At 46.9% G+C, this 19,128-nt stretch overlaps 7 non-coding genes and 33 pseudogenes across 7 annotated transcripts; all 40 read right to left on the bottom strand.

The window, feature by feature from the left end:
* Positions 1-437: 437 nt before the first annotated feature.
* LOC148245577 (5S ribosomal RNA) lies at positions 438-556 on the bottom strand. Its single transcript, XR_015814931.1, has one exon. It is a non-coding gene; the product is annotated as a 5S ribosomal RNA (ribosomal RNA).
* Positions 557-1,115: 559 nt separating this feature from the next.
* Positions 1,116-1,234, bottom strand: LOC148245576 (5S ribosomal RNA). The gene has a single exon (XR_015815215.1). It is a non-coding gene; the product is annotated as a 5S ribosomal RNA (ribosomal RNA).
* Positions 1,235-1,794: 560 nt separating this feature from the next.
* Positions 1,795-1,913, bottom strand: LOC148245575 (5S ribosomal RNA; annotated as a pseudogene).
* Positions 1,914-2,118: 205 nt separating this feature from the next.
* LOC148245574 (5S ribosomal RNA) lies at positions 2,119-2,237 on the bottom strand (annotated as a pseudogene).
* A 563-nt stretch (positions 2,238-2,800) lies between these two features.
* Positions 2,801-2,919, bottom strand: LOC148245573 (5S ribosomal RNA; annotated as a pseudogene).
* Positions 2,920-3,123: 204 nt separating this feature from the next.
* LOC148245572 (5S ribosomal RNA) lies at positions 3,124-3,241 on the bottom strand (annotated as a pseudogene).
* A 236-nt stretch (positions 3,242-3,477) lies between these two features.
* On the bottom strand, positions 3,478-3,596 carry LOC148245571 (5S ribosomal RNA; annotated as a pseudogene).
* A 205-nt stretch (positions 3,597-3,801) lies between these two features.
* On the bottom strand, positions 3,802-3,920 carry LOC148245570 (5S ribosomal RNA; annotated as a pseudogene).
* Positions 3,921-4,479: 559 nt separating this feature from the next.
* On the bottom strand, positions 4,480-4,598 carry LOC148245569 (5S ribosomal RNA; annotated as a pseudogene).
* Positions 4,599-4,802: 204 nt separating this feature from the next.
* On the bottom strand, positions 4,803-4,921 carry LOC148245568 (5S ribosomal RNA). The gene has a single exon (XR_015814861.1). It is a non-coding gene; the product is annotated as a 5S ribosomal RNA (ribosomal RNA).
* Positions 4,922-4,927: 6 nt separating this feature from the next.
* LOC148245567 (5S ribosomal RNA) lies at positions 4,928-5,045 on the bottom strand (annotated as a pseudogene).
* A 206-nt stretch (positions 5,046-5,251) lies between these two features.
* Positions 5,252-5,370, bottom strand: LOC148245566 (5S ribosomal RNA; annotated as a pseudogene).
* A 561-nt stretch (positions 5,371-5,931) lies between these two features.
* On the bottom strand, positions 5,932-6,050 carry LOC148245565 (5S ribosomal RNA; annotated as a pseudogene).
* A 208-nt stretch (positions 6,051-6,258) lies between these two features.
* Positions 6,259-6,377, bottom strand: LOC148245564 (5S ribosomal RNA; annotated as a pseudogene).
* Positions 6,378-6,580: 203 nt separating this feature from the next.
* LOC148245563 (5S ribosomal RNA) lies at positions 6,581-6,699 on the bottom strand (annotated as a pseudogene).
* A 559-nt stretch (positions 6,700-7,258) lies between these two features.
* On the bottom strand, positions 7,259-7,377 carry LOC148245562 (5S ribosomal RNA; annotated as a pseudogene).
* A 209-nt stretch (positions 7,378-7,586) lies between these two features.
* LOC148245561 (5S ribosomal RNA) lies at positions 7,587-7,705 on the bottom strand (annotated as a pseudogene).
* Positions 7,706-7,908: 203 nt separating this feature from the next.
* Positions 7,909-8,027, bottom strand: LOC148245560 (5S ribosomal RNA; annotated as a pseudogene).
* Positions 8,028-8,587: 560 nt separating this feature from the next.
* Positions 8,588-8,706, bottom strand: LOC148245559 (5S ribosomal RNA; annotated as a pseudogene).
* Positions 8,707-9,269: 563 nt separating this feature from the next.
* On the bottom strand, positions 9,270-9,388 carry LOC148245558 (5S ribosomal RNA). The gene has a single exon (XR_015815674.1). It is a non-coding gene; the product is annotated as a 5S ribosomal RNA (ribosomal RNA).
* A 209-nt stretch (positions 9,389-9,597) lies between these two features.
* Positions 9,598-9,716, bottom strand: LOC148245557 (5S ribosomal RNA; annotated as a pseudogene).
* A 204-nt stretch (positions 9,717-9,920) lies between these two features.
* LOC148245556 (5S ribosomal RNA) lies at positions 9,921-10,038 on the bottom strand (annotated as a pseudogene).
* Positions 10,039-10,599: 561 nt separating this feature from the next.
* On the bottom strand, positions 10,600-10,718 carry LOC148245555 (5S ribosomal RNA). Its single transcript, XR_015815996.1, has one exon. It is a non-coding gene; the product is annotated as a 5S ribosomal RNA (ribosomal RNA).
* A 205-nt stretch (positions 10,719-10,923) lies between these two features.
* Positions 10,924-11,042, bottom strand: LOC148245554 (5S ribosomal RNA; annotated as a pseudogene).
* Positions 11,043-11,605: 563 nt separating this feature from the next.
* LOC148245553 (5S ribosomal RNA) lies at positions 11,606-11,724 on the bottom strand (annotated as a pseudogene).
* Positions 11,725-11,933: 209 nt separating this feature from the next.
* On the bottom strand, positions 11,934-12,052 carry LOC148245552 (5S ribosomal RNA; annotated as a pseudogene).
* A 204-nt stretch (positions 12,053-12,256) lies between these two features.
* On the bottom strand, positions 12,257-12,374 carry LOC148245551 (5S ribosomal RNA; annotated as a pseudogene).
* A 558-nt stretch (positions 12,375-12,932) lies between these two features.
* Positions 12,933-13,051, bottom strand: LOC148245550 (5S ribosomal RNA; annotated as a pseudogene).
* A 205-nt stretch (positions 13,052-13,256) lies between these two features.
* Positions 13,257-13,375, bottom strand: LOC148245549 (5S ribosomal RNA). The gene has a single exon (XR_015815220.1). It is a non-coding gene; the product is annotated as a 5S ribosomal RNA (ribosomal RNA).
* Positions 13,376-13,932: 557 nt separating this feature from the next.
* LOC148245548 (5S ribosomal RNA) lies at positions 13,933-14,051 on the bottom strand (annotated as a pseudogene).
* Positions 14,052-14,256: 205 nt separating this feature from the next.
* LOC148245547 (5S ribosomal RNA) lies at positions 14,257-14,375 on the bottom strand (annotated as a pseudogene).
* Positions 14,376-14,933: 558 nt separating this feature from the next.
* Positions 14,934-15,052, bottom strand: LOC148245546 (5S ribosomal RNA; annotated as a pseudogene).
* Positions 15,053-15,257: 205 nt separating this feature from the next.
* Positions 15,258-15,376, bottom strand: LOC148245545 (5S ribosomal RNA; annotated as a pseudogene).
* A 555-nt stretch (positions 15,377-15,931) lies between these two features.
* LOC148245544 (5S ribosomal RNA) lies at positions 15,932-16,050 on the bottom strand (annotated as a pseudogene).
* Positions 16,051-16,611: 561 nt separating this feature from the next.
* On the bottom strand, positions 16,612-16,730 carry LOC148245543 (5S ribosomal RNA; annotated as a pseudogene).
* Positions 16,731-16,939: 209 nt separating this feature from the next.
* LOC148245542 (5S ribosomal RNA) lies at positions 16,940-17,058 on the bottom strand (annotated as a pseudogene).
* A 557-nt stretch (positions 17,059-17,615) lies between these two features.
* LOC148245541 (5S ribosomal RNA) lies at positions 17,616-17,734 on the bottom strand (annotated as a pseudogene).
* A 206-nt stretch (positions 17,735-17,940) lies between these two features.
* Positions 17,941-18,059, bottom strand: LOC148245540 (5S ribosomal RNA). Its single transcript, XR_015814532.1, has one exon. It is a non-coding gene; the product is annotated as a 5S ribosomal RNA (ribosomal RNA).
* Positions 18,060-18,264: 205 nt separating this feature from the next.
* On the bottom strand, positions 18,265-18,383 carry LOC148245539 (5S ribosomal RNA; annotated as a pseudogene).
* A 561-nt stretch (positions 18,384-18,944) lies between these two features.
* On the bottom strand, positions 18,945-19,063 carry LOC148245538 (5S ribosomal RNA; annotated as a pseudogene).
* Positions 19,064-19,128: the final 65 nt, after the last annotated feature.

Below are 19,128 nucleotides of genomic sequence, written 5' to 3'. Positions count from 1 at the left end.
CGCCGTGACTCACATTTGGGAATAAACCTGCGGACCATAAATCAAGTCGCGCGTAACGTCGAAAGAATCATCTGCAAAAAGATGGGTGCAACACGACGACCTCCCAAGAAAATGGGTAAAATATAAGGACTTCGCAGGAGGTCACCCATCCGAGTACTTTTCTTGCCCAAGCACCCTTAACTGCGGAGTTCTGATAGAACTCGTTTAATTAGTGCTGGTATGATCCCTCATGTTTCATTCTGCACTGCAAATACAAACACTCTTTCTCCTCCCATCCCCCCTCCCGTCATTTGTTTCCTTGTTCGTGCACTCTGCATCTCTCTTTCTCGTTCTAATATCAAGTAATATTCCCTGGCACCATGACTCACCTTTGCAAATGAACCAGCGGTTTATAATTCCATTCGCGAGTAACGTCGAACAATCCATCCGAAAAAAAATTGGTGCAACACGACGGCTTCCCAAGTGGTCACCCATCCGAGTACTACCCTCGCCCAAGCACACTTAACTGCGGAGTTCTGATGGGATCCGGAGCTTTAGTGCTGGTATGATCGCACCTGTTTAATTTCGCGCTGCAAATACATACACTCCTTCTCCTTTCTTCCCCCTCCCGTCATTTGTTTCCTTGTGCGTTCACACTTCACCTCTCATTCTCGTTCTAATATCGATTAAAATGCCCCTGCTTGTTGACTCACATTTGCGTATAAACCAGCGGACCCAAGTTCCAGACGCGCGTAACGTCGAACGACCCGTCTGAAAAAAAATTTGTGCGACACGAGAACTTCACAAGAAAATGGGTGAAATATAAGGACTTCGCAGGAGGTAACCCATGCTAGTACTACTCTCGCCCAAGCACCCTTACCTACGGAGTTCTGATAGAATCCGTTGCATTAATGCTGGTATAATCGCACCTGTTCCATTTCGTGCTGAAAATACATACACTCCCTCCCCTTCCCTCCCCCTCTCATCAATTGTTTCCTTGTGCGTTCACACTGCACCTCTCCTTCTCGTTCTAATATCGATTAAAATGCCCCTGTTTCTTGACTCACATTTGCGTATAAACCAGCGGACTCTAGTTCCAGTCGCATGTAACGTCGAACAACCCGTCTGAAAAAAAATTAGTGCGACACGAGGACTTCCTAGGAGGTCACCCATTCGAGTACTACTCTCGCCCAAGCACACTTAACTGCGGAGTTCTGATGGGATCCGGTGCATTAGTGCTGGTATGATCGCATAAGTTTAATTTTGCGCTTCAAATACATAAACTCCTTCTCCTTTCTTCCCCCTCCCGTCAATTGTTTCCTTGTGCGTGCGCACTGCACCTCCCGTGCTCGTTCTAATATCAAGTAAAATGCCACAGTGCCGTGACTCACATTGGCGAAAAAACCTGCGGACCATAAATCAAGTCGTCCGTAACGTCGTAAGAATCATCTGTAAAAAGATGGGTGCAACACGAGGACCTCCCAAGAAAATGGGTGAAATATAAGGACTTCGCAGGAGGTCACCCATCCGAGTACTTTTCTCGCCCAAGCACCCTTAACTGCGGAGTTATGATAGAATCCGTTGCATTAGTGCTGGTATGATCCCTCATGTTTCATTCTGCACTGCAAATACATACACTATTTCTCCTCCCATCCCCCCTCCCGTCATTTGTTTCCTTGTGCGTGCACTCTGCATCTCTCTTTCTCGTTCTAATATAAAGTAATATGCCCCGGCACCGTGACTCACCTTTGCAAATGAACCAGCGGTTTATAATTCCATTCGAGCGTAACGTCGAACAACCCATCCGAAAGAAAATTGGTGCAACACGAGGGCTTCCCAAGTCGTCACCCATCCGAGTACTACTCCCACCCAAGCACACTTAACTGTGGAGTTCTGATGGGATCAGGAGCTTTAGTGCTGGTATGATCGCACCTGTTTAATTTCACGCTTCAAATACATACACTCCTTCTCCTTTCTTCCCCCTCCCGTCATTTGTTTCCTTGTGCGTTCACACTTCACCTCTCATTCTCGTTCTAATATCGATTAAAATGCCCCTGCTTCTTGACTCACATTTGTGTATAAACCAGCGGACCCTAGTTCCAGAAGTGCATAACATCGAACGACCCGTCTGAAAAAAAATTGGTGCGACACGAGGACTTCCCAAGAGGTCACCCATCCGAGTACTAATCTCGCCCAAGCATACTTCACTGTGGAGTTCTGATGGGATCCGGTGCAATAGTGCTGGTATGATCGCACCCGTTTAATTTTGCGCTGCAAATACATAAACTCATTCCCCTTTCTTCCCCCTCCCGTCATTTGTTTCCTTGTGCGTGCGCACTGCACCTCCCGTTCTCGTTCTAATATCAAGTAAAATGCCATGGCGCCGTGACTCACATTTGCGAATAAACCTGAGGACCATAATTCATGTCGCCCGTAACGTCGAAAGAATCATCTGCAAAAAATTGGGTGCAACACGAGGACTTCACAAGAAAATGGGTGAAATATAAGGACTTCGCAGGAGGTAACCCATGCTAGTACTACTCTCGCCAAAGCACCCTTACCTACGGAGTTCTGATAGAATCCGTTGCATTAGTGCTGGTATGATCGCACTTATTTCATTTCGCGCTGCAAATACATACACTCCTTCTCATTTCTTCCCCCTCCCGTCATTTGTTTCCTTGTGCGTGCGCACTGCACCTCTCGTTCTCGTTCAAATATCAAGTAAAATGCCACGGCGCCGTGGCTCACATTTGCGAATAAATCTGCGGAGCATAATTAAAGTCGCGCGTAACGTCGAGCGTCACATCTGAAAAAAAGAAAAAGGGTGCAACACGAGAACTTCCCAGGAGGTAACCCATCATTGTACTACTTTCGCCAAAGCACAGTTAACTGCGGAGTTCTGATGGGATCCGGTGCATTTGTGCTGGTGTGACCACACCTGTTTAATTTCGTGCTGAAAATACATACACTCCTTCTTCCCTCCTCCCCTCCCATCATTTGTTTCCTTGTGCGTTCACACTGCACCTCTCCTTCTCGTTCTAATATCGATTAAAATGCCCCGGATTCTTCACTCACATTTGTGTATAAACCAGTGGACCATAGTTTCAGTCGCGCGTAACGTCGAACGACCCATCTGAAAAAAAATTGTTGCGATACGAGGACTTCCCAAGAGGTCATCCATCTGAGTACTACTCTCGACCAAGCACACTTAACTGTAGAGATCTGATGGGATCAAGTGCATTAGTGCTGGTATGATGCCACTTGTTTAATTTTGCGCTTCAAATACATACACTCATTCTCTTTTCTTCCTCCTCCCGTCATTTGTTTCCTTGTGCGTGCGCACTGCACCTCCCGTACTCGTTCTAATATCAAGTAAAATGCCACGGCGCCGTGACTCACATTTGCGAATAAACCTGCGGACCATAAATCATGTCGCGCGTAACGTCGAAAGAATCATCTGCAAAAAGATGGGTGCAACACGAGGACCTCCCGAGAAAATGGGTGAAATATAAGGACTTCGCAGGAGGTAACCCATCCGAGTACTACTCTCGCCCAAGCACACTTAACTGCAGAGTTCTGATGGGATCCGGGGCTTTAGTGCTGGTATGATCGCACCTGTTTAATTTCGCGCTGCAAATACATACACTCATTCTCCTTTCTTCCCCCTCCCATCAATTGTTTCCTTGTGCGTTCACACTGCACCTCTCATTCTCGTTCTAATATCGATTAAAATGCCCCTGCTTCTTGACTCACATTTGCGTATAAACCAGCGGACCCTAGTTCCAGTCGCGTGTAACGTTGAACGACCCGTCTGAAAAAAAATTGTTGCGACACGAGGACTTCCCAGGAGGTCACCCATCCGAGTACTACTCTCGCCCAAGCACACTTAACTGCAGAGTTCTGATAGGATCCGGTGCATTAGTGGTGGTATGATCGCACCCGGTGAATTCCGCGCTGCAAATACATAAACTCCTTCCCATTTCTTCCCCCTCCCGTCATTTATTTCCATGTGCGTGCGCACTGCACCTCCCGTGCTCGTTCTACTATCAAGTAAAATGTTACGGTGCAGTGACTCACATTTGCGAATAAACCTGAGGACCATTATTCAAGTCGCGCGTATCGTTAAAAGAATCATTTGCAAAAAATGGGTGCAACACGAGGACTTCCCAAGAAAATGGGTGAAATATAAGGACTTCGCAGGAGGTCACCCATCCGAGTACTTTACTCGCCCAAGCACCCTTAACTGCAGAGTTCTGATAGAATCCGTTGCATTAGTGCTGGTATGATCCCTCATGTTTCATTCTGCACTGCAAATACATACACTCTTTCTCCTCCCATCCCCCCTCCCGTCATTTGTTTCCTTGTGCGTGCACTCTGCATCTCTCTTTCTCGCTCTAATATCAAGTAATATGCCCCGGCACCGTGGCTCACCTTTGAAAATGAACCAGCGGTTTATAATTCCATTCGCGCGTAACGTCGAACAACCCATCCGAAAAAAAATTGGTGCACCACGAGGGCTTCCCAAGTGGTCACCCATCCGAGTACTACACTCGCCCAAGCACACTTAACTGCGGAGTTCTGATGGGATCCGGAGCTTTAGTGCTGGTATGATCGCACCTATTTAATTTCGCACTGCAAATAGATACACTCCTTCTCCTTTCTTCCCCCTCCCGTCATTTGTTTCCTTGTGCGTTCACACTTCACCTCTCATTCTTGTTCTAATATCGATTAAAATGCCCCTGCTTATTGACTCACATTTGCGTGTAAACCAGCGGACCCTAGTTCCAAACGCGCGTAACGTCGAACGACCCGTCTGAAAAAAATTGGTGCGACACGAGGACTTCCCAGGAGGTCACCCATCCGAGTACTAATCTCGCCCAAGCACACTTCACTGCGGAGTTCTGATGGGATCCGGTGCATTAGTGCTGGTGTGATCGCACCTGTTTAATTGTTGCGATACGAGTACTTCCCAAGAGGTCACCCATCCGAGTACTACTCTTGCCCAAGCACACTTAACTGCAGAGTTCTGATGGGATCCCGTGCATTATTGCCGGTATGATGCAACTTGTTTAATTTTGCGCTACGAATACATACGCTCCTTCTCTTTTCTTCCTCCTCCCGTCATTTGTTTCCTTGTGCGTGCGCACTGCACCTCTCCTTCTCGTTTTAATATCGATTAAAATGCCCTTGCTTCTTGACTCACAATTGCGTATAAACCAGCGGACCCCAGTTCTAGTCGCGTGTAACGTCGAACGACCTCTCTGAAAAAAAATTTATGCGACACAAGGAATTCCCAGGAGGTCACCCATCCGAGTTCTACTCTCGCCCAAGCACACTTAACTGCGGAGTTCTGATTGGATCCGGTGCATTAGTGCTGGTATGATCGCACCCGTTTAATTTCGCGCTGCAAATACATAAACTCCTTCTCCTTTCTTCCCCCTCCCGTCATTTGTTTCCTTGTGCGTGCGCACTGCACCTCCCGGGCTCGTTCTAATATCAAGTAAAATCCTACGGTGCCGTGACTCACATTTGCGAATAAACTTGAGGACCATTATTCAAGTCGCGCGTATCGTCGAAAGAATCATCTGTAAAAAAATGGGTGCAACACGAGGACTTCCTAAGAAAATGGGTGAAATATAAGGACTTCGCAGGAGGTCACCCATCCTAGTGCTACTATCGCCCAAGCACCCTTAACTTGAGGAGTTCTGATAGAATCCGTTTCATTGGTGCTGGTATGATTTCTCATGGTTCATTCTGCGTTGCAAATACATAAACTTTTTCTCCCTCCATCCCCCCTCCCGTCATTTGTTTCCTTGTGCGTGCACTCTGCATCTCTCCTTCTCATTCTAATATCGATTAAAATGCCCCTGCTTCTTGACTCACATTTGCGTATAAACCAGCGGACCCCAGTTCCAGTCGCGCGTAACGTCGAACGACCCGTCTGGAAAAAAATTTGTGCGACACGAGGACTTCCCAGGAAGTCACCCATCCGAGTACTACTCTCGCCCAAGCACACTTGACTGCGGAGTTCTGATGGAATCTGGTGCATTAATGCTGGTATGATCGCAACCGTTTAATTCCGCGATGCATATACATAAACTCCTTCTCCTTTCTTCCCCCTCCCGTCATTTGTTTCCTTGTGCGTGCACACTGCACCTCTCGTTCTCATTCAAATATCAAGTAAAATGTCAGGGCGCCGTGACTCACATTTGCGAATAAATTTACGGACCATAATTAAAGTCGCGCGTAACGTCGAACAGCACATCTGAAAAAAAAAAATGGGTGTAACACGAGAACTTCCCAGGAGGTAACCCATCATTGTACTACTTTCGCCAAAGCACACTTAACTGCGGAGTTCTGATGGGATCCGGTGCATTTGCGCTAGTGTGACCGCACCTGTTTAATTTCGTGCTGAAAATACATACACTATTTCTTCCCACCCCCCTCCCATCATTTGTTTCCTTGTGCGTTCACACTGCACCTCTCATTCTCGTTCTAATATCGATTAAAATGCCCCTGATTCTTGACTCACATTTGCGTATAAACCAGCAGACCATAGTTCCAGTCGCGCGTAACGTCGAACGACCCGTCTGAAAAAAAATTGGTGCGACACAAGGACTTCCCAGGTGGTCACCCATCCGAGTACTACTCTCGCCCAAGCAAACTTAACTGCAGAGTTCTGATGGGATCCAGTGCATTAGTGCTGGTATGATCGCACCCGTTTAATTCCGCACTGCAAATACATAAACTCCTTCTCCTTTCTTCCCCCTCCCGTCATTTGTTTCCTTGTGCGTGCGCACTGCACCTCCCGTGCTCGATCTAATATCAAGTAAAATGCCACGGCGCCGTGACTCACATTTGCGAATAAACCTGCAGACCATAAATCAAGTCGCGCGTAACGTCGAAAGAATCATCTGCAAAAAGATGGGTGCAACACGAGGACCTCCCAAGAAAATGGGTGAAATATAAGGACTTCGCAGGAGGTCACCCATCCGAGTACTTTACTCGCCCAAGCACCCTTAACTGCAGAGTTCTGATAGAATCCGTTGCATTAGTGCTGGTATGATCCCTCATGTTTCATTCTGCACTGCAAATACATACACTCTTTCTCCTCCCATCCCCCCTCCCGTCATTTGTTTCCTTGTGCGTGCACTCTGCATCTCTCTTTCTCGCTCTAATATCAAGTAATATGCCCCGGCACCGTGGCTCACCATTGAAAATGACCCAGCGGTTTATAATTCCATTCACGCGTAACGTCGAACGACCCATCCGAAAAAAAAAGGTGCAACACGAGGGCTTCCCAGGTGGTCACCGATCCGAGTACTGCTCTCACCCAAGCACACTTAACTGCGGAGTTCTGATGGGATCCGGGGCTGTAGTGCTGGTATGATCGCACCTGTTTAATTTCGCGCTGCAAATACATACACTCATTCTCCTTTCGTCACCCTCCCGTCATTTGTTTCCTTGTGCGTGTGCCCTGCACCTCTCGTTCTCGTTCAAATATCATGTAAAATGCCATGGCGCCGTGACTCACATTTGCGAATAAATCTGCGGACCATAATTAAAGTCGCGCGTAACGTCGAACGGCACATCTGAAAAAAGGAAAATGGGTGCAACATGAGAACTTCCCAGGAGGCAACCCATCATTGTACTACTTTCGCCAAAGCACACTTAACTGCGGAGTTCTGATGGGATCCGGTGCATTAGTGCTGGTGTGACCGCACCTGTTTAATTTCGTGCTGAAAATACATACACTCCTTCTTCCCTCCCCCCTCTCATCATTTGTTTCCTTGTGCGTTCACACTGCACCTCTCCTTCTTGTTCGAATATGGATTAAAATGCCCCTGATTCTTGACTCACATTTGCGTATAAACCAGTGGACCATAGTTCCAGTCGCGCGTAACGTCGAACGACCCGTCTGAAAAAAAATTGGTGCGACACGAGGACTTCCCAGGTGGTCACCCATCTGAGTACTACTCTCGCCCAAGCACACCTAACTGCAGAGTTCTGATGGGATCCAGTGCATTAGTACTGGTATGATCGCACCCGTTTAATTCCGCACTGCAAATACATAAACTCCTTCTCCTTTCTTCCCCCTCCCGTCATTTGTTTCCTTGTGCGTGCGCACTGCACCTCCCGTGCTCGATCTAATATCAAGTAAAATGCCACGGCGCCGTGACTCACATTTGCGAATAAACCTGCAGACCATAAATCAAGTCGCGCATAACGTCGAAAGAATCATCTGCAAAAAGATGGGTGCAACACGAGGACCTCCCAAGAAAATGGGTGAAATATAAGGACTTCGCAGGAGGTCACCCATCCGAGTACTTTACTTGCCCAAGCACCCTTGACTGTAGAGTTCTGATAGAATCCGTTGTATTAGTGCTGGTATGATCCCTCATGTTTCATCCTGCACTGCAAATACATACACTCTTTCTCCTCCCATCCCCCCTCCCGTCATTTGTTTCCTTGTGCGTGCACTCTGCATCTCTCTTTCTCGTTCTAATATCAAGTAATATGCCCCGGCACCGTGACTCACCTTTGAAAATGAACCAGCGGTTTATAACTCCATTCGCGCGTAACGTCGAACAACTCATCCGAAATAAAATAGGTGCAACACGAGGGCTTCCCAGGAGCTCACCCATCCGAGTACTAATCTCGCCCAAGCACACTTAACTGCGGAGTTCTGATGGGATCCGGTGCATTAGTGCTGTTATGATCGCACCTGTTTAATTTCGCGCTGCAAATACATAAACTCATTCTCCTTTCTTACCCCTCCCGCCATTTGTTTCCTTGTGCGTGCGCACTGCACCTCCTGTGCTCGTTCTAATATCAAGTAAAATGCTACGGTGCCGTGACTCACATTTACGAATAACCCTGAGGACCATAATTCAAGTCGCGCGTATCGTCGAAAGAATCATCTGCAAAAAAATGGGTGCAACACGAGGACTTCCTAAGAAAATGGGTGAAATATAAGGACTTCGCAGGAGGTCACCCATCCTAGTGCTACTCTCGCCCAAGTACCCCTAACTTGCGGAGTTCTGATAGAATCCGTTGCATTGGTGCTGGTATGATTGCTCATGTTTAATTCTGCGCTGCAAATACATACACTTTTTCTCCCTCCATCACCGCTCTCGTCATTTGTTTCCTTGTGCGTGCACTCTGCATCTCTCCTTCTCGTTCTAATATCGATTAAAATGCCCCTCCTTCTTGACTCACATTTGCGTATAAACCAGTGGACCCTAGTTCCAGTCGCGCGTAACGTCGAACGACCCGTCTGAAAAAAAAAATTAGTGCGACACGAGGACTTCCCAGGAGGTCACCCATCCGAGTACTACTCTCGCCCAAGCACACTTATCTGCGGAGTTCTGATGGGATCCGGTGCATTAGTGCTGGTATGATCGCACCAGTTTAATTTCGCACTGCAAATACATAAACTCCTTCTCCTTTCTTCCCCCTCCCGTTATTTGTTTCCTTGTTCGTGCGCACTGCACCTCTTGTTCTCGTTCAAATATCAAGTAAAATGCCACGGTGCCATGACTCACATTTGCGAATAAATCTACGGACCATAATTAAAGTCGCGCGTAACGTCGAACGGCACATCTGAAAAAAAGAAAATGGGTGCAACACGGGAACTTCCCAGGAGGTAACCCATCATTGTACTACTTTCACCAAAGCACACTTAACTTCGGAGTTCTGATGGGATCCGGTGCATTTGTGCTGGTGTGACCGCACCTGTTTAATTTCGTGCTGAAAATACATACACTCTTTCTTCCCTCCCCCCCTCCCATCATTTGTTTTCTTGTGCGTTCACACTGCACCTCTCCTTCTCGTTCTAATATCGATTAAAATGCCCCTGATTTTTGACTCACATTTGCGTATAAACTAGTGGACTATAGTTCCAGTCGCGCGTAACGTCGAACGACCCATCTGAAAAAAAATTGTTGCGATACGAGGACTTCCCAAGAGGTCACCCATCCGAGTACTACTCTCGCCCAAGCACAGTTAACTGCAGAGTTCTGATGGGATCCAGTGCATTAGTGCTGGTATGATGCCACTTGTTTAATTTTGCGCTTTAAATATATACACTCCTTCTCTTTTCCTTCTCCTCCCGTCATTTGTTTCCTTGTGCGTGCGCACTGCACCTCCCCTACTCGTTATAATATCAAGTAAAATGCCACGGTGCCGTGACTCAAATTTGCAAATAAACCTGCGGACCATAAATCAAGTCGCGCGTAACGTCGAAAGAATCATCTGCAAAAAGATGGGTGCAACACGAGGACCTCCCAAGAAAATGGGTGAAATATAAGGACTTCGCAGGAGGTCACCGATCCGAGTACTTTTCTCGCCCAAGCACCCTTAACTGCGGAGTTCTGATAGAATCCGTTGCATTAGTGCTGGTATGATCCCTCATGTTTCATTCTGCACTGCAAATACATACACTCTTTCTCCTTCCATCCCCCCTCCCGTCATTTATTTCCTTGTGCGTGCACTCTGCATCTTTCTTTCTCGTTCTAATTTCAAGTAATATGCCCCGGCACCGTGACTCACCTTTGCAAATGAACCAGCGGATTATAATTCCATTCTCGTGTAACGTCGAACAACCCATCTGAAAAAAAATAGGTGCAACACGAGGGCTTCCCAGGTGGTCACCCATTCGAGTACTACCCTCGCCCAAGCACACTTAACTGCGGAGTTCTGATGGGATCCGGAGCTTTAGTGCTGGTATGATCGCACCTGTTTAAGTTCGCGCTGGAAATACATACACTCCTTATCCTTTCTTCCACCTCCCGTCATTTGTTTCCTTGTGCGTTCACACTTCACCTCTCATTCTCGTTCTAATATCGATTAAAATGACCCTGCTTCTTGACTCACATTTGCGTATAAACCAGCGGACCCTAGTTCCAAATGTGCGTAACGTCGAACGACCCGTCAGAAAAAAAATTGGTGCGACACGAGGACTTCCTAGGAGGTCACCCATCCGAGTACTAATCTCGCCCAAGCACAGTTAACTGCGGAGTTCTGATGGGATCCGGTGCATTAGTGCTGTTATGATCGCACCTGTTTAATTTCGCGCTGCAAATACATAAACTCATTCTCCTTTCTTCCCCCTCCCGCCATTTGTTTCCTTGTGCGTGCGCACTGCACCTCCCGTGCTCGTTCTAATATCAAGTAAAATGCTACGTTGCCGTGACTCACATTTGCGAATAAACCTGAGGACCATAATTCAAGTCGCGCGTAACGTCGAAAGAATCATCTGCAAAAAAATGCTTACAACACGCGGACTTCCTAAGAAAATGGGTGAAATATAAGGACTTCGCAGGAGGTCACCCATCCTAGTGCTACTCTCGCCCAAGCACCCCTAACTTGCGGAGTTCTGATAGAATCCGTTGCATTGGTGCTGGTATGATTGCTCATGTTTCATTCCGCGCTGCAAATACATACACTTTTTCTCCCTCCATCCCCCCTCCCATCATTTGTTTCCTTGTGCGTGCACTCTGCATCTCTCCTTCTCGTTCTAATATCCATTAAAATGCTCCTACTTCTTGACTCACATTTGCGTATAAAACAGTGGACCCGAGTTCCAGTCGTGCGTAACGTCGAACGACTCGTCTGAAAAAAAAAATTAGTGCGACACGAGGACTTCCCATGAGGTCACCCATCCGAGTACTACTCTCGCCCAAGCACACTTATCTGCGGAGTTCTGATGGGATCTGTTGCATTAGTGCTGGTATGATCGCACCAGTTTAATTTCGTACTGCAAATACATAAACTCCTTCTCCTTTCTTCCCCCTCCCGTCATTTGTTTCCTTGTGCGTGCGCACTGCACCTCTCGTTCTCGTTCAAATATCAAGTAAAATGCCACGGCGCCGTGACTCACATTTGCGAATAAATATGCAGACCATAATTAAAGTCGCGCGTAACGTCGAACGGCACATCTGAAAAAAAGAAAATGGGTGCAATACGAGAACTTCCTAGGAGGTAACCCATCATTGTACTACTTTCGCCAAAGCACACTTAACTTCGGAGTTCTGATGGGATCCGGTGCATTTGTGCTGGTGTGACCGCACCTGTTTAATTTCGTGCTGAAAATACATACACTCCTTCTTCCCTCCCCCCCTCCCATCATTTATTTCCTTGTGCGTTCACACTGCACCTCTCCTTCTCGTTCTAATATCGATAAAAATGCCCCTGATTTTTTACTCACATTTGCGTATAAACCAGCGGACCATAGTTCCAGTCGCGCGTAACGTCGAACGACCCATCTGAAAAAAAATTGTTGCAATACGAGGACTTCCCAAGAGGTCACCCATCCGAGTACTACTCTCGCCCAAGCACACTTAACTGCAGAGTTCTGATGGGATCCAGTGCATTAGTGCTGATATGATGCCACTTGTTTAATTTTGCGCTTCAAATACATACACTCCTGTTTTCTTCATCCTCCCGTCATTTGTTTCCTTGTGCGTGCGCACTGCACCTCCCGTACTCGTTCTAATATCAAGTAAAATGCCACGGCGCCGTGACTCAAATTTGTGAATAGACCTGCGGACCATAAATCAAGTCGCGCGTAACGTCGAAAGAATCATCTGCAAAAAGATGGGTGCAACACGAGGACCTCCCAAGAAAATGGGTGAAATATAAGGACTTCGCAGGAGGTCACCCATCCGAGTACTTTTCTCGCCCAAGCACCCTTAACTGCGGAGTTCTGATAGAATCCGTTGCATTAGTGCTAGTATGATCCCTCATGTTTCATTCTGCACTGCAAATACAAACACTCTTTCTCCTTCCATCCCCCCTCCCGTCATTTGTTTCCTTGTGCGTCCACTCTGCATCTCTCTTTTTCGTTCTAATATCAAGTAATATGCCCCGGCACCGTGACTCACCTTTGCAAATGAACCAGCGGTTTATAATTCCATTCGCGCGTAACGTCGAACAACCAATTCGAAAAAAAATAGGTTCAACACGAGGGCTTCCCAAGTGGTCACCCATCCGAGTACTACTCTCGCCCAAGCACACTTAACTACGGAGCTCTGATGGGATCCGGAGCTTTAGTGCTGGTATGATCGCACCTATTTAATTTCGCGCTGCAAATACATACACTCCTTCTCCTTTCTTCCCCCTCCCGTCATTTGTTTCCTTGTGCGTTCACACTTCACCACTCATTCTCGTTCTAATATCGATTAAAATACCCCTGCTTCTTGACTCACATTTGCGTATAAACCAGCGGACCCTAGTTCCAGACGCGCGTAACGTCGAACGACCCGTCTGAAAAAAAATTAGTGCGACACGAGGACTTCCTAGGAGGTCACCCATCCGAGTACTAATCTCGCCCAAGCACACTTCACTGCGGAGTTCTGATGGGATCCGGTGCATTAGTGCTGGTATGATCGCACCTATTTAATTGTGCGCTGCAAATACAAAATCTCATTCTCCTTTCTTCCCCCTCCCGTCATTTTTTTCTTTGTGCGTGCGCACTGCACCTCCCGTTCTCGTTCTAATATCAAGTAAAATACTACAGCGCCGTGACACACATTTGCGAATAAACCTGAGGACCATAATTCAAGTCGCGTGTATCGTCGAAGAATCATCTGCAAAAAAATGGGTGCAACACGAGGACTTCACAAGAAAATGGGTGAAATATAAGGACTTTGCAGGAGGTAACCCATGCTAGTACTACTCTCGCCCAAGCACCCTTACCTACGGAGTTCTGATAGAATCCGTTGCATTATTGCTGGTATGATCGCACCTGTTTGATTCCTTGCTGAAAATACATACACTCCTTCTCCTTCCCTCCCCCTCCCATCAATTGTTTCCTTGTGCGTTCACACTGCACTTCTCCTTCTCGTTCTAATATCGATTAAAATGCCCCTGCTTCTTGACTCACATTTGCGTATAAACCAGCGGACCCTAGTTCCAGTCGCGCGTAGCGTCGAACGTCCTGTCTGAAAAAAATTAGTGCGATACGAGGACTTCCCAGGAGGTCACCCATCCGAGTACTACTCTCGCACAAGCACACATAACTGCGGAGTTCTGACGGGATCCGGTGCATTAGTGCTGGTATGATTGCACCTGTTTAATTTCGCGCTGCAAATACATACATTCCTTCTCCTTTCTTCCCCCTCCCGTCATTTGTTTCCTTGTGCGTTCACACTTCACCTCTCATTCTCGTTCTAATATCGATTAAAATACCCCTGCTTCTTGACTAACATTTGCGTATAAACCAGCGGACCCTACTTCCAGACGCGCGTAACGTCGAACGACCCGTCTGAAAAAAAATTGGTGCGACACGAGGACTTCCCAGGAGGTCACCCATCCGAGAACTAATCTCGCCTAAGCACACTTCCCTGCGGAGTCCTGATGGGATCCGGTGCATTAGTGCTGGTATGATCGCACCTGTTTAATTTTGTGCTGCAAATACATAAACTCATTCTCCCTTCTTCCCACTCCCGTCATTTTTTTCCTTGTGCGTGCGCACTGCACCTCCTGTTCTCGTTCTAATATCAAGTAAAATGCTACAGCGCCGTGACTCACATTTGCGAATAAACCTGAGGACCATAATTCAAGTCGCGCGTAACGTCGAAGGAATTATCTGCAAAACAATGGGTGCAATACGAGGACTTCACAAGAAAATGGGTGAAATATAAGGACTTCGCAGGAGGAAACCCATGCTAGTACTACTCTCGCCCAAGCACCCTTACCTACGGAGTTCTGATAGAATCCGTTGTATTATTGCTGGTATGATCGCACCTGTTTCATTCCTTGCTGAAAATACATACACTCCTTCTCCTTCCCTCCCCCTCCCATCAATTGTTTCCTTGTGCGTTCACACTGCACTTATCATTCTCGTTCTAATATCGATTAAAATGCCCCTGCTTCCTGACTCACATTTGCGTATAAACCAGCGGACCCTAGTTCCAGTCGCGCGTAGCGTCTAAAGACCTGTCTGAAAAAAATTAGTGCGATACGAGGACTTCCCAAGAGGTCACCCATCCGAGTACTACTCTTGCACAAGTACACATAACTGCGGAGTTCTGATGGGATCCGGTGCATTAGTGCTGGTATGATTGCACCTGTTTAATTTCGCGCTGCAAATACATACACTCCTTCTCCTTTCTTCCCCCTCCCGTCATTTGTTTCCTTGTGCGTTCACACTTCACCTCTCATTCTCGTTCTAATATCGATTAAAATACCCCTGCTTCTAGACTCACATTTGCGTATAAACCAGCGGACCCTAGTTCCAGACGCGCGTAACGTCGAACGACCCGTCTGAAAAAAAATTGGTGCGACACGAGGACTTCCCAGGAAGTCACCCATCCGAGTACTAATCTCGCCCAAACACACTTCACTGCGGAGTCCTGATGGGATCCGGTGCATTAGTGCTGGTATGATCGCACCTGTTTAATTTTGCGCTGCAAATACATTAACTCATTCTCCTTTCTTCCCACTCCCGTCATTTTTTTCCTTGTGCGTGCGCACTGCACCTCCTGTTCTCGTTCTAATATCAAGTAAAATGCTACAGCGCCGTGACTCACATTTGCGAATAAACCTGAGGACCATAATTAGAGTCGCCCGTATCGTCGAAAGAATCATCTGCAAAAAAATGGGTGCAACACGAGGACTTCACAAGAAAATGGGTGAAATATAAGGACTTCGCAGGAGGTAACCCATGCTAGTACTACTCTCGCCCAAGCACCCTTACCTACGGAGTTCTAATAGAATCCGTTGCATTAGTGCTGGTATGATCGCACCTGTTTCATTTTGTGCTGAAAATACATACACTCCTCCTTCCCTCCCCCTCCCATCAATTATTTCCTTGTGCGTTCACACTGCACCTCTCCTTCTCGTTCTAATATCGATTAAAATGCCCCTGCTTCTTGACTCACATTTTCGTATAAACCAGCGGACCCTAGTTCCAGTCGCGCGTAGCGTCGAACGACCCGTCTGAAAAAAATTGGTGCGATACGAGGACTTGCTAGGAGGTCACCCATCCGAGTACTACTCTCGCACAAGCACACTTAACTGCGGAGTTCTGATGGGATCCGGTGCATTAGTGCTGGTATGATCGCACTTGTTTAATTGCGCGCTGCAAATACATAAACTCCTTCTCCTTTCTTCCCCCTGTCGTCATTTGTTTCCTTGTGCGTGCGCACTGCACCTACCGTGCTCGTTCTAATATCAAGTAAAATGCTACGGTGCCGTGACTCACATTTGCGAATAAACCTGAGGACCATAATTCAAGTCACCCGTATCGTCGAAAGAATCATTTGCAAAAAAATGGGTGCAACACGAGGACTTCCTAAGAAAATGGGTGAAATATAAGGACTTCGCAGAAGGTCACCCATCCTAGTGCTACTCTCGCCCAAGCACCCTTAACTTGCGGAGTTCTGATTGAATCCGTTGCGTTGGTGCTGGTATGATTGCTCATGTTTCATTCTGCGCTGCAAATACATACACTTTTGCTCCCTCCATCCCCCCTCCATCATTTGTTTCCTTGTGCGTGCACTCTACATCTCTCCTTCTCGTTCTAATATCGATTAAAATGCTCCTGCTTCTTAACTCACATTTGCGTATAAACCAGTGGACCCTAGTTCCAGTCGCGCGTAACGTCGAACGACCCATCTGAAAAAAAAATTAGTGCGACACGAGAAATTCCCAGGAGGTCACCCATCCGAGTACAACTCTCGCCCAAGCATACTTAACTGCGGAGTTCTAATGGGATCCGGTGCATTAGTGCTGGTATGATCACACCTATTTAATTTTGCGCTGCAAATACATAAACTCGTTCTCCTTTTTTCCCCCTCCCGTCATTTGTTTCCTTGTGCGTGCGCACTGCAGCTCTCGTTCTCGTTCAAATATCAAGTAAAATGCCACGGTGTCGTGACTCACATTTGCGAATAAATCTGCAAACCATAATTAAAGTCGCGCGTAACGTCAAACGGCACATCTGAAAAAAAGAAAATGGGTGCATTACGTGAACTTCCCAGGAGGTAACCCATCATTGTACTATTTTCGCCAAACCACACTTAACTACGGAGTTCTGATGGGATCCGGTGCATTTGTGCTGGTGTGACCGCACCTGTTTAATTTTGTGCTGAAAATACATACACTCCTTCTTCCCTCCCCCCTCCCATCATTTGTTTCCTTGTCCGTTCACACTGCACCTCTCATTCTCGTTCTTATATCGATTAAAATGCCCCTGATTCTTGACTCACATTTGCGTATAAACCAGCAAACCAAAGTTCCAGTCGCGCGTAACGTCGAACGACCCATCTGAAAAAAAATTGTTGCGATACGAGAACTTCCCAAGAGGTCACCCATCAGAGTACTATTCTCGCCCAAGCACACTTAACTGCAGAGTTCTAATGGGATTCAGTGTAGTAGTGTTAGTATGATGCCACTTGTTTAATTTTGCGCTACAAATATATACACTCATTCTCTTTTCTTCCTCCTCCCGTCATTTGTTTCCTTGTGCGTGCGCACTGCACCTCCCGTACTCGTTCTAATATCAAGTAAAATGCCACGGCGCCGTGACTCAAATTTGCGAATAAACCTGCGGACCATAAATCAAGTCGCGCGTAACGTCGAAAGAATTATCTGCAAAAAGATGGGTGCAACACGAGGACCTCCCAAGAAAATGGGTGAAATATAAGGACTTCGCAGGAGGTCACCCATCCGAGTACTTTTCTCGCCCAAGCACCCTTAACTGCGGAGTTCTGATAGAATCCGTTGCATTAGTGCTGGTATGATCTCTCATGTTTCATTCTGCACTGCAAATACATACACTCTTTCTCCTTTCATCCCCCCTCCCATCATTTGTTTCCTTGTGCGTGCACTCTGCATCTCTCTTTCTCGTTCTAATATCAAGTAATATGCTCCGGCACCGTGACTCACCTTTACAAATGAACCAGCAGTTTATAATTCCATTCGCGCGTAACGTCGAACAACCCATCCGAAAAAAAATAGGTGCAACACGAGGGCTTCCCAAGTCGTCACCCATCCGAGTACTACCCTCGCCCAAGCACACTTAACTGCGGAGTTCTGATGGGATCCGGAGCTTTAGTGCTGGTATGATCGCACCTGTTTAAGTTCGCGCTGCAAATACATACACTCCTTATCCTTTCTTCCACCTCCCGTCATTTGTTTCCTTGTGCGTTCACACTTCACCTCTCATTCTCGTTCTAATATCGATTAAAATGCCCCTGCTTCTTGACTCACATTTGCGTATAAACCAGCGGACCCTAGTTCCAGACGATCGTAACGTCGAACGACCCGTCTGAAAAAAAATTGGTGCGACACGAGGACTTCCCCGGAGGTCACCCATCCGAGTACTAACCTCGCCCAAGCACACTTCACTGTGGAGTTCTGATGGGATCCGGTGCATTAGTGCTGGTATGATCGCACATTTTTAATTTTGCGCTGTAAATACATAAACTCATTCCCCTTTCTTCCCCCTCCCGTCATTTGTTTCCTTGTGCGTGCGCACTGCACCTCCCGTTCTCGTTCTAATATCTAGTAAAATTCTACAGCGCCGTGACTCACATTTGCGAATAAACCTAAGGACCATAATACAAGTCGCGCGCAACGTCGAAAGAATCATCTGCAAAAAAATGGGTGAAACACGAGGAGTTCACAAGAAAATTGGTGAAATATAAGGACTTCGCAGGAGGTACCCCATTCTAGTATTACTCTCGCCCAAGCACTTTTACCCACGGAGTTCTGATAGAATCCGTTGCATTAGTGCTGGTATGATCGCACTTGTTTCATTTTCGGCTGTAAATACATACACTCCTTCTCCTTTCTTCCCCCTCCCGTCATTTGTTTCCTTGTGCGTGCGCACTGCACCTCTCGTTCTCGTTCAAATATCAAGTAAAATGCCACGGCGCCGTGACTCACATTTGCGAATAAATATGCAGACCATAATTAAAGTCGCGCGTAACGTCGAACGGCACATCTGAAAAAAAAAATGGGTGCAACACGAGAACTTCCCAGGAGGTAACCCATCATTGTACTACTTTCGCCAAAGCACACTTAACTGCGGAGTTCTGATGGGATCCGGTGCATTTGTGCTGGTGTGACCGCACCTGTTTAATTTCGTGCTGAAAATACATACACTCCTTCTTCCCTCCCTCCCTCCCATCATTTGTTTCC

The sequence above is a fragment of the Carica papaya genome, chromosome 8, assembly GCF_054855325.1.
Source record: "Carica papaya isolate Zhongbai chromosome 8, ASM5485532v1, whole genome shotgun sequence".
Lineage (NCBI taxonomy): Eukaryota > Viridiplantae > Streptophyta > Magnoliopsida > Brassicales > Caricaceae > Carica > Carica papaya.
This window is presented reverse-complemented; position numbering and strand designations above follow the sequence as displayed.